Consider the following 10782-nt stretch of genomic DNA (forward strand, 5'->3'; position numbering starts at 1 on the left):
CCCGCCTCTCTCTGCCCCTCCCCTGTTCATGCTCTGTCTCCCTCTCTCTCAAATATGAATAATAAAACCTTAAAATTTTTTTAATAAAATAAAAAATAAAGCAAACAAAATGAAACAAAGTGGTTTTTTTTTTTTTTTTTTTTTGGTGGTGGTGGTGGTGAAAGAAATAAGGATTTGGTTCAGAAAATACAATAAGATTCTATTTTATTCATATCAGACTAGCAAAAAAACTAAGCATATCAAATTTTTGTGAGCACATTAAGAAACTGGAACCTTTATGAAATTTTGGTATGACTGGTATGACCATTCTGGTGTACAATTTAGCAGTATTTAGTGAAATTAAGTGTGAGAAGTATGAACATAACCTACTAGCGGAAAGCACATTACTAGCTAATTGCCTGAGAAATTTCCCCACATGTCCACAAGGGGGCATATATATAAAGACGTTAATAGCATTGTTCCTGGAAATAGGAACTAAAAACAATCTAAATGCCCATCATTAGGGGGAAACATAAGTAAAATGTGGTAAATGCACACAAAGCAGATGTCAAAAACAATTAACTACAGACATGCCCAGATGATCTTTAGGATATGGTATTAGATTTTTTAAATAAGCAAGAATTAAATCTATAGCATAGTAATATTTGTGTAAATTTTAATCATATGCATACACAAAGCTATAAGATATTTTTACAAGGTCTTATGACAGGCACATTTGAGGAGAAACCTGCAGAAATATGAAAGGGGTGAGGGATAAGAATCAGTGTGAAGATAGGGGATGGGCGGGGGCAATATTCATATATATGAAACAGGAGAAGGGCTTTACATGGACCTATGGGACCCATGCATCCTCAACGGAGAAGAATCATGGCCTCAACATTTTCTGTTGAAGTCTAGGGGAAAAAATTAAACATCTGACAAAGCTACCTACACATTTGCAAGGAAGTAGACAACAACTGTATAAACACACAAGGAAGAAGGGAAGAAGGTAGAAAGGAAAGGGGAGAAGGTATGATGGGAGGAAATGCATGCAAGACATCAAGTTCCCTAAGTATAAAAAAACATAACTCTCGAGGAAAAAAGGAAATTCTTGACAATTATTTCCAGTTATAGAAAAAAATATACCAATATGCTTTTTTTCTATAATAGAAAAGTTGAAACTGAAGTTTATATGGAAAAATGAACATTGCAAGAATAGCTAGGAAAACAGAAAAGACTATGAAAACACTGAAATGGAAGAACTATGAGTGGGAACATGTCCTACCAGATACGAAAATGTACTATAAAACTTTATAATTAAAAGAGTGTGGTATCACAACATGAATAGACAGACCAGTAAAACAGAATAGACAGTCCAGAAATAGGTACAACAACATAGATATCTAGACTGTGATAAAATCAGATCGCTGAGACAAAGATGGACTTTTCCTATTCATATATTTGGACAAATGGATAGCCCTTTACAAATAGAGAAAACTAGATCCATCCAAATAACAACATAAGAAAAACTCCAAATGGATAAAAGATCTAAAAAATTTTTTCTATTTTTTTTCAGCCCTCAAAGATTTAAAAATTTTTAAATGTAACTACAAAAGTCCTAAAGGAAAACAGGAGTGAATTCCTCTAAAAGTTGTATACAGAAAAAAAAATCTTCCTACCCAGGACAAAAAATTAATAACATTCATTTCATAAAAATAACTAAATGTGAGCATCAAAAGATAGCATAATATCAAAGGAAAAAGCAAATTGGAAGAAAATATTTGCAATATATATTGTGTTCCCAAAAGAATGCTCTGATTCCTCCCCTGGAAAAGGAAGAAGGTGGTAAAGGGGGTGATATTCAAACATCCGTAATATATGACATCCCTAATATATAAAAAACTTTTAAAGTTCAAGGGAAAGGACCAGGGCACCTGGGTGGCCCTGTCAGTTAAGCATCCAACTTCAGCTCAGGTCATGATCTCACGGTCCGTGAGTTTGAGCCCTGCATCATGCTCTGTGCTGACAGCTCGGAGCCCAGAGCCTGCTTTGGATTCTGTGTCTCCCTCTCTTTCTGCCCCTTGTCCACTCACGCTCTGTCTCTCTCTCAAAAATAAACATTTAAAAAAAAATTTTTTATAAATAAAATTCAAGGAAAAGTAGCAAAATCTGATAGAAAATGAGCAAAGGCATGAACAACTTACCAAAGAAAAATCAAAATAGCCTTTAAACATGTGAAAAGATGTTCAGTTTTACTCATACATGCAAACTAAAAATACACTCAGAATGCATTTCTTTTTTCTTTTCAGGAACCGGTATTTATTATCAAAGTCATATTTGATGTCAACAAGATGCCACAACTACAGAAAAAAATGCACACATTGCAGTCTCAAAGCAAACAGTCAAATGGAACCGCAGTCATTCAAAAAGTAATTCAAATTACCCCAAAAAGCAACTGAATTTTTATTTATTTTTTTAAAGATTTTATTTTTAAGTAATCTGTACACCCAATGTGGGGCTCAAACTAAGGTCCCCGAGATTAAGAGTCACACACTCTTCTGACTGAGCCAGCCAGGCACCCACAACTGAATTTTTAAAAAAATTTTTTTTTAATTTTTTTTTTTAATGTTTATTTCTGAGACAGAGAGAGACAGAACATGAGTCGGGGAGGGGCAGAGAGAGAGGGAGACACAGAATCCAAAGCAGGCTCCAGGCTCTGAGCTGTCAGCCCAGAGCCCGACGCGGGGCTCGAACTCACGGACCATGAGATCATGACCTGAGCCGAAGTCGGACGCTCAACCGACTGAGCCACCCGGGCGCCCCTAAAATATTTTTTATTATTTTTAATTAATTAATTAATTTTTTTTACATGTATTTATTTTTGAGAGACAGAGAGAAACAGAGAGAGAGAGCACAAGCGGGGAGGGGCAGAGAGAGACAGAATCTGAAGCAGGCTCCAGGCTCTGAGCTGTCAGCACAGAGCTCAACGCGGGAATCAAACTCACAAACCATGAGATCATGACCTGAGCTGAAGTCAGATGCTTAACCAACTGAGCCACACAGGCGCCCCTTTTTCTTTTTTAAATATTTATTTATTTTGAGAGAGAGAGAGAGCATGAGCACACTCATGAGTGGGGTAGGTGCAGAGAGAGAGAGGGAGAGAGAAAATCTCAAGCAGGCTCCAAGCTGTCAGCACAGAGTCCGATGCAAGGCTCAATCCCACAACCCTGGGATCATGACTTAAACTGAAATCAAGAGTCAGACACTTAACCAACTCAGCCACTCAGGTGCCTCTGAAACATCTTTATACATCTAGCCAGCAAATTGAAATGGTTAACAAGAAAAAATACACATTCAGAGGTCTGGTATTGATGTTTTAAAAAGGCAATTGTTTATGCCATGCTATCTATTTGAACCTCAATCTCTCTGCCAATCAGCTTCTTCTCATTCATCATCCCAGAGACTCTTTCAGCCACCTCTGGAAACTCACACTTAATCACAGCGCACCCCTTGGACTTCCAGTTCTCCATCTTGTTGTCAGCATACAGCATGTGACCACATTCTTTGAATTTGCTTTTTAGCATCTTCCATGCAAAATCAAATAAAAGATTCCTCACAAATATCTAGCAGGTCTTCCTGGCCACCCCAGGAGCATGGGAGAGGCCATTTCTTACAAAAGTCAAAAGTATGGGGTGCCTGGGTGGCTCAGTCAGTTAAGGGACCAACTCTTGATCTCAACTCAGGTTTTGATTTTAGGGTTATGAGTTCTGGCTCATTGAATCCTTTGGTAGGTGTGAAGCCCACTAAAAAAAAAAAAAAAAGGCATGATAATACACTCAGAAGGTAAATCTTGGGGGCGGGGGGCACCTGGGTGCTTCAGTCAGTTGAATATCCAACTTTGGCTCAGGTCGTGATCTCACAATCATGAGTTTGAGCCCAGCATGGGCTTGCCACTGTTAGCACGGGGCCCTGCTTCAAATCCTCAGTACCTCTGCCACTCGTGCTCTCTCTCCCTATCTCTCAAAAATAAATATTTTTTAAACATTCAGATAAAAAGGGGGTGCCTGGGTGGTTCAGTCAGTTAAGCGTTCAAGTTTGGCTAAGGTCATGATCTCATAGTCTGTGAGTTTGAGCCCCGTGTCGGGCTCTGTGCTAACAGCTCAGCCTGGAGCCTGCTTCAGATTGTGTCTCCCTCTCTCTCTGCCCCTTTCCCTCTTGAGTTTGGTCTCTCTCTCTCTCTCTCTCTCTCTCTCTCAAAAAAAAATAAACATTAAAAAAAAATTTTTTTAATAGGATAAAGGAGACTTGTAGGGAAAAAAAAAGGAGCCTTGGCCCAGTGGGGCAAACCAAGGATATTACCCACAGCATGTAGCAAGGAAAGAAAGGGGGGCATATAGAACTTTGCAGATTATCTGTGTACGTTTCTACTAATAAAACATTCTATTATCCCAATCTTCATTTACCTTAGACCACTCTGTTATACCCTTACAAAAACAAAGGGATATATGTTGAATCCCCTTCATTCTTCAAACCTCTCCTATCAGCTTCTGGCTCTGTGCTGGATATCACCATTTTGCACCTTTGTATCCACTCCCCTCCGGTCTCCACCCTGCTCTGTGTCCTGGAGGGCTGACCTGCGCTGATAGCTATATTATATATTCAAAGGACTGAATATATATGTTCAAATTCATCCCCTATGAATCAATAAAAAAGGACAAAGCAATAGAAAAGAGCAAAAGACATAGTCATTTCAAAGAAAAAAAAGACAAATAGCTTGTAAACATATAAAAAGATGCTCAACTTAAAAAAAAAAAAAGATCCTCCACCTCACTGGTGATCAAGGAAATGGAATTAAAACACAATGAACCTTCATTTCATATCTACCTGTGATAAGTAACGGAGATGATTCATTTTTAGAAATACCAAATTAAGTTGTGCTGTCTAGTTAACAATAGGTTTAGAACCTATTGGAAATATGTATGAACACCCCCCTCCCCCGCAATAATGTAGTCCCAAACCCTTAGACACTTCACTTCCTGGTTCTTCTTCCAGTCTCCATTTCACAGGCTTTTTTCCTCCTGGGCTTTGCAATGAGCCTGCGCCAAAGAACTAAAGTCTCTGCATCACCTCAAGGAATGTACATTTGTTTCAGTCAGATACATTTTGCCTCACGTGGGCATAGGCGACTTCCTAGGTAAGGCTGCAACCTCTGTAGTACTCAGCCAATATGGAATCAGAGGAGGGACTTACACTAGCAGATAAATTGTCTGCTGTAACTGCCCCAAGTGTGCCTGTCCATCAGATACCTGTTCTTGCAAGAATGTTGATTAAAACCTCCCTTCACTGTGCTCTGAGTCTCCACGTCCCTCCTTTGATTGGGTCAAGGGGCTTATTTCTCATGCCACCATGCAGGAAAAAATTAAGTCTAATGAGACAAAATGATGATCCTATGTGACCCGACATAAACTCTGAGACACTACCTGTGGAAACACAAATTGGTATAACTATTTTTAGCACTTCCCAACTCATTTTAAGAGGCTTCTATTACCCTATTATTAATACTAAATGATAGCACCTAAGATCAATATCTGCCATAAGTATAAATGTAAAAATTCTCAAAAAAAGCTATTACCCTAGTGGCACCTGGGTGGCTCAATTGGTTGAGCATCTGACTTTGGCTCAGGTCATAACCTCACAGTTTTTAAGTTCAAGCCCTACATTGGGCTCGCTGCTGTCAAACGTTGTCAGCATGGCCCAGTTCGAACCTCTGTCCCCATCTCTCTCTGCCCCTTCCTTGCTCATGCTCTCTCTCTCAACAATTAAAAAAAAAAAAAAAAAAAGGGAATGCAAGCTGGTGTAGCCACTCTGAAAAACAGTATGGGGGTTCCCCAAAAAACTAAAAATAGAACTACCCTACGACCCAGCAATTGCACTACTAGGCATTTATCCACGGGATACAGGTATGCTGTTTTGAAGGGACAAATGCACCCCCATGTTTATAGCAGCATTATCAACAATAGCCAAAGTATGGAAAGAGTCCAAATGTCCATTGATGGATGAATGGATAAAGAAGATGTGGTATATATATATATATATATATATATATATATATATATATACACACACACACATACACACACACAATGGAGTATTATTCGACAATCAAAAAGAATGAAATCTTACCATTTGCAACTACGTGCATGGAACTGGAGGGTATTATGCTAAGTGAAATTAGTCAGAGAAAGACAAAAATCATATGACTTCACTCATATGAGGACTTTAAGAGACAAAACAGATGAACATAAGGGAAGGGAAGCAAAAATAATATAAAAACAGGGAGGGGGACAAAACAGAAGAGACTCATAAATATGGAAAACAAACTGAGGGTTATGGGAGGGTCTGTGGGAGGAGGGATGGGCTAAATGGGTAAGGGGCACTAAGGAATCTACTCCTAAAATCATTGTTGCACTATATGCTAACTAATTTGGATGTAAATTTAAAAAAATAAAAAATTAAATTAAAAAAAAAAAAAAAAGGTATTACCCTATCAAACCCAAAAGGTTAAAAAGGAATAAAACAGCACAATAAGAAAAATAATCCCGGGGCATCTGGGTGGCTCAGTCGGTTGAGCCACTGACTTCGGCTCAGGTCATGATCTCATGGTTTGTGAATTCAAGCCCCACATCAGGCTCTGTTCTTAGAGTTCAGAGTCTGGAGCCTGCTTCTGATTCTGTGTCTCCCTCTCTCTGCCCCTCCCCCGTTCATGCTCTGTCTTTCTGTCTCTCAGAAATAAATATAAAAAAGAAAAAAAGAAAAAAAAAAAAAAAAAGAAAAAGAATCCTAGCAAGGCAAGACAGTTTCAACATTCAAAAATAAATTAAAGTGGGGCACCTGGGTGGCTCAGTGGGTTAAGTGTCCATCTGACTTCGGCTCAGGTCATGATGTCACAGTTTGTGAGTTTGAGCCCCATGTAGGGCTCTGTGCTGACAGCTCAGAGCCTGGAGCCCACTTGGGGTTGTGTCCCCATCTCTCTCTGTCCCTCCCCAGCTTTCTTTCTCCCTCTCTCTCTCTCCCTCTCTCTCTCTCTCTCTCTCTCTCTCTCTCTCTCTCAAAAATAAATAAACCTCTAAAAAAATTTTTTTTATTAAAAAAGCAAAATTCAATCAATGTTGAATTCCAGTCCAAGACGGCAACATTGAAAGACCTCACTTCCTCCGCAGATACAACAAATCTACGCCAATAAATAGAGCAATTCCTCCTGAAAAAGAATTTAGGGCTGATTGAACAGCTTCTGCATAACAAAAGACATAGAGAATGGCGGGAGAGATGGTAACAAAGGGAACTCCCACCCCCAATGCTGAGAACTGCAGCTAGGGGAGTGATAGTACTGAGGTATGGTGAGCAAATTTCTCTGCCCTGGGGCACAGAGAAAAAGCTGCAGTTTAAAACGGCAACTAGATTATAAAGAAACCAGCCCTAGAACCTTGCCAAATGTCAGGGAGCTTTTGGAACTCTCTCCAGGTCAGAAGGGCTGATGAGCTCCAGAGTTTATGTTTCCCCTCCATCTTGATAACACAGACAGAAACAGTCCTGGCACCATAGCTGGCCTGCCACCTCAGTGTTCCCTGGTCCCCTAACCCACACCAGTCCCAGTCATTCCAGCAAGGCAGCTCCAGTGTGGAGCACACCAGAACACCCCTAGTCAGTCTCACTACAGTTCCAGCCATCTTGACAAGATGACACAGGTGAAAAGCACCCAGGAACACTCCAGGCCTGTACCACTTTGGCTCCTGATAACTTGCCAGGGCACCCCGGAGCAAAGTACCCAGTAGCCCACACCTGCCTCAGCTCCAGCTGCTCCACCAGGGTGCCCTCTGCATGGAGCACCCTGAGACATACCAGCTTGTACCCACTTCGGCTTCAGCTGTCCTACTAGGGTGCACTCTATGCAGAGAGCCCTGGGACTGCCCCAGCCTGCACTCACTTCAGATCCAGCCATCCCACCAATGTGGCCCAGAACAGAGAGCCCCGGGATTCCCAGCCCATGCCAGCCAACCACAGTCGCCATGCACACACAGTCTACACAGGCAGTGACCATACACAAAATCATTCCTTCAAGTTAAAAGTAGCTGTTCTGCCTAACACATAGAAACAAACACAAAAAAGTCAAACAAAATGAGGAGAGAGAGAAAAATATGTCCCAAAGGAAACCAAGACAAAATCTCAAAAAAACATAAATGAAACAGAGATAACAATTCACCTGATAAAGAATTCAAAGTAGTGGTCATAAAGATACTCACCAGACTGGAGACAAGAGCGAATGCACTCAGTGAGAACTTCAACAAAGAGACAGAAAATATAAAAAAGGACCAAAGAGAGTTGAAGAATACAGTTACTGAAATAAAAAATACGCTATAGGGAATCAACAGTAGATTAGAGGGTTATAATCTTGAAGACAGAGTAATGGAAAGCACCTAAGCTGAAAAACAAAAAGAAAAAACAATTTTTGGGAGCGCTTCGGTGGCTCAGTTGGTTGAGCATCTGACTTTGGCTCAGGTCACGATTTCTTCATTCACGGGTTCAAGCCCCACATCCATCGGGCTTGCTACTGTCAGCACATAGCCTGCTTTGGATCCTCTGTCCCCCTCACTCTCTGTGCCTCCCCTGCTTGCCCTCTCTAAAACATAAATAAAACATTTAAAAAAAAAGAATAGTGAAGTTTAAAAATAAAAAATAATTTCTTTAAAAATGAGGGTAGAAAAAAACCAAAAAACAAAAAATAAAAAAATATAAAAATAAATAAATAAATAAATAAATAAATAAATAAATAAATAAATAAAAATGAGGGTAGGTTGGGGCTCCTGAGTGGTTCAGTTGGTTGAGCTTCTGACTCTTGGTTTTGGCGCGGGTCATGATCTTGTGGTTCCTGAGTTTGAGCCCTGAATTGGGCTCTGTGCTCTCAGTGTGGAACCTGCTTGGGATTCTCTCCCTCCCTCTCTCTCTCTCTCTGCCCCTCCCCTGTTCTCTCTCTCTTTTTTTCCTCTCTCAAAATAAATAAATTAACTTTAAAAAAAAAAGTTATTTTTTTTAAGTGTTTGTTTATTTTGACAGAGGGACAGAAAGCGAAAGTTGGGTAGGGGCAGAGAGTGAGAGGGAGAGAGAAAGAATCCTAAGCAGGCTCCACACTGACAGCGCAGAGCCTGACTCGGGGCTCCTACAAACCATGATATCATGACCTGAGCCGAAATCACGAGTGGGACATTCATCCGACAGAGCCACCCAGGCACCCTCCAAAAAAAAACTTTTTTAAAGCAGATAGGTTAAGGGATGTCTTGGTCAACATCAGGTAAACAATCATGTGCATTATAGAGGTCCCTGAAAGAGAAGAGAGAGAGAAAGGAACAGAAAATTTATTTAAAGAAATAATAGCTGAGGGGCACCTGGGTGGCTGAGTCGGTTAAGCGTCTGACTTCGGCTCAGGTCATGATCTCACCGTCCCTGAGTTCAAGCCCCGTGTCGGGCTCTGTGCTGACAGCTCGGAGCCTGGGGCCTGCTTCGGATTCTGTGTCTCCCTCTCTCTCTGACCCTCCCCCGTTCATGCTCTGTCTCTGTCTCAAAAATAAATAAACATTAAAAAAAAATTAAAAAAAAAAAAAAAAAGAAATAGCTGAAAACTTCCCTAACATGGGAAGGAAACAGACATCTAGGCTCAGGAAACATAGAGAGTTCCAAATAAGATGAACCCAAAGAGGTCCACACCACAACACTAAATAATTAAAATGTCAAACATGAAATATAAAAATTCCTCACCCAGAACTTAAAATTAAATTGAAATGAAATTAAAAGCTCTGAGAGTAGACATGAAAATCTTCATTAAACAAGCACTCCATGTGACTTTATGTTTACTAAAGAGGTACTTCATATTAGAATCACAGATTTTTAAATTCCTTAAGGTTGCTTAATGCAGGTACCAATCTATAATGAAATGTATGGTGGGGGTGGGGAGTGATGGACAAGGTAGGAAGTGTGCTGAAGCTTTGCTAGACCTACTAGTCTGGAAACTTGTGGGACCCAAGGAATTTAACAAAAATCCTCTACCCCTGGACAAGCAGAGCAAGACTAACTTCATTTTGTGCTACACCCACCATCTCATGTATAACCCCCACATGACCTACTTATTGCTTAAGACACTCCCCCACCCTAGTCAAGCCACTGAGCACACCCTTACTGGAAACCAGCTCATAGAGGAATGCAGAACCCCTAACCACCAATTCTTAAACCCTGCCTTTTGCCCGCCAAATTTGCGCACCAATTCTGACCCCAGTGATAGGCTAGCTCAAACAGTTACTATAGGGTAAATGGTAATTCAATTGGCCACCTGCGTGTGGACTGACATGACTATGCAACTTTCTGTGTGTGTTACAATCTCATTGCCCACTGGCCCCTATAAAACTGCTACCCCTTTTAACCTAGGGGTCCAAGTCCCTGCTCTGCTGTGTCGGGTATACTTGGGCCCAAGCTCGAGCTTGCAAATAAACCCTCGTGCATTTGCATCGGTATCGGCTCCTTGGTGGTCTCTCGGATTCGAAATCGGGGGCATTACAAACTGGTTTTGAAAATGACAATTTTCCTGAGGGTGGAGAGTGTACCAATCAGATAGGGTGACAGAGAGAAGGTATAAGAACAAGCACAGGTGACTGAAGTGTCTTAAGTTGTGGGTGCTTAATGGCTGTGGTTCATCACGTAAGTTCTTCTGTGAAGTAAACTGCATTTTGGTGACAGTTTTCCAAAACTGTGGTGAGA

The sequence above is a fragment of the Panthera uncia genome (genome assembly GCF_023721935.1).
Source record: "Panthera uncia isolate 11264 chromosome B2 unlocalized genomic scaffold, Puncia_PCG_1.0 HiC_scaffold_24, whole genome shotgun sequence".
In the NCBI taxonomy this organism is placed as follows: Eukaryota; Metazoa; Chordata; class Mammalia; order Carnivora; family Felidae; genus Panthera; species Panthera uncia.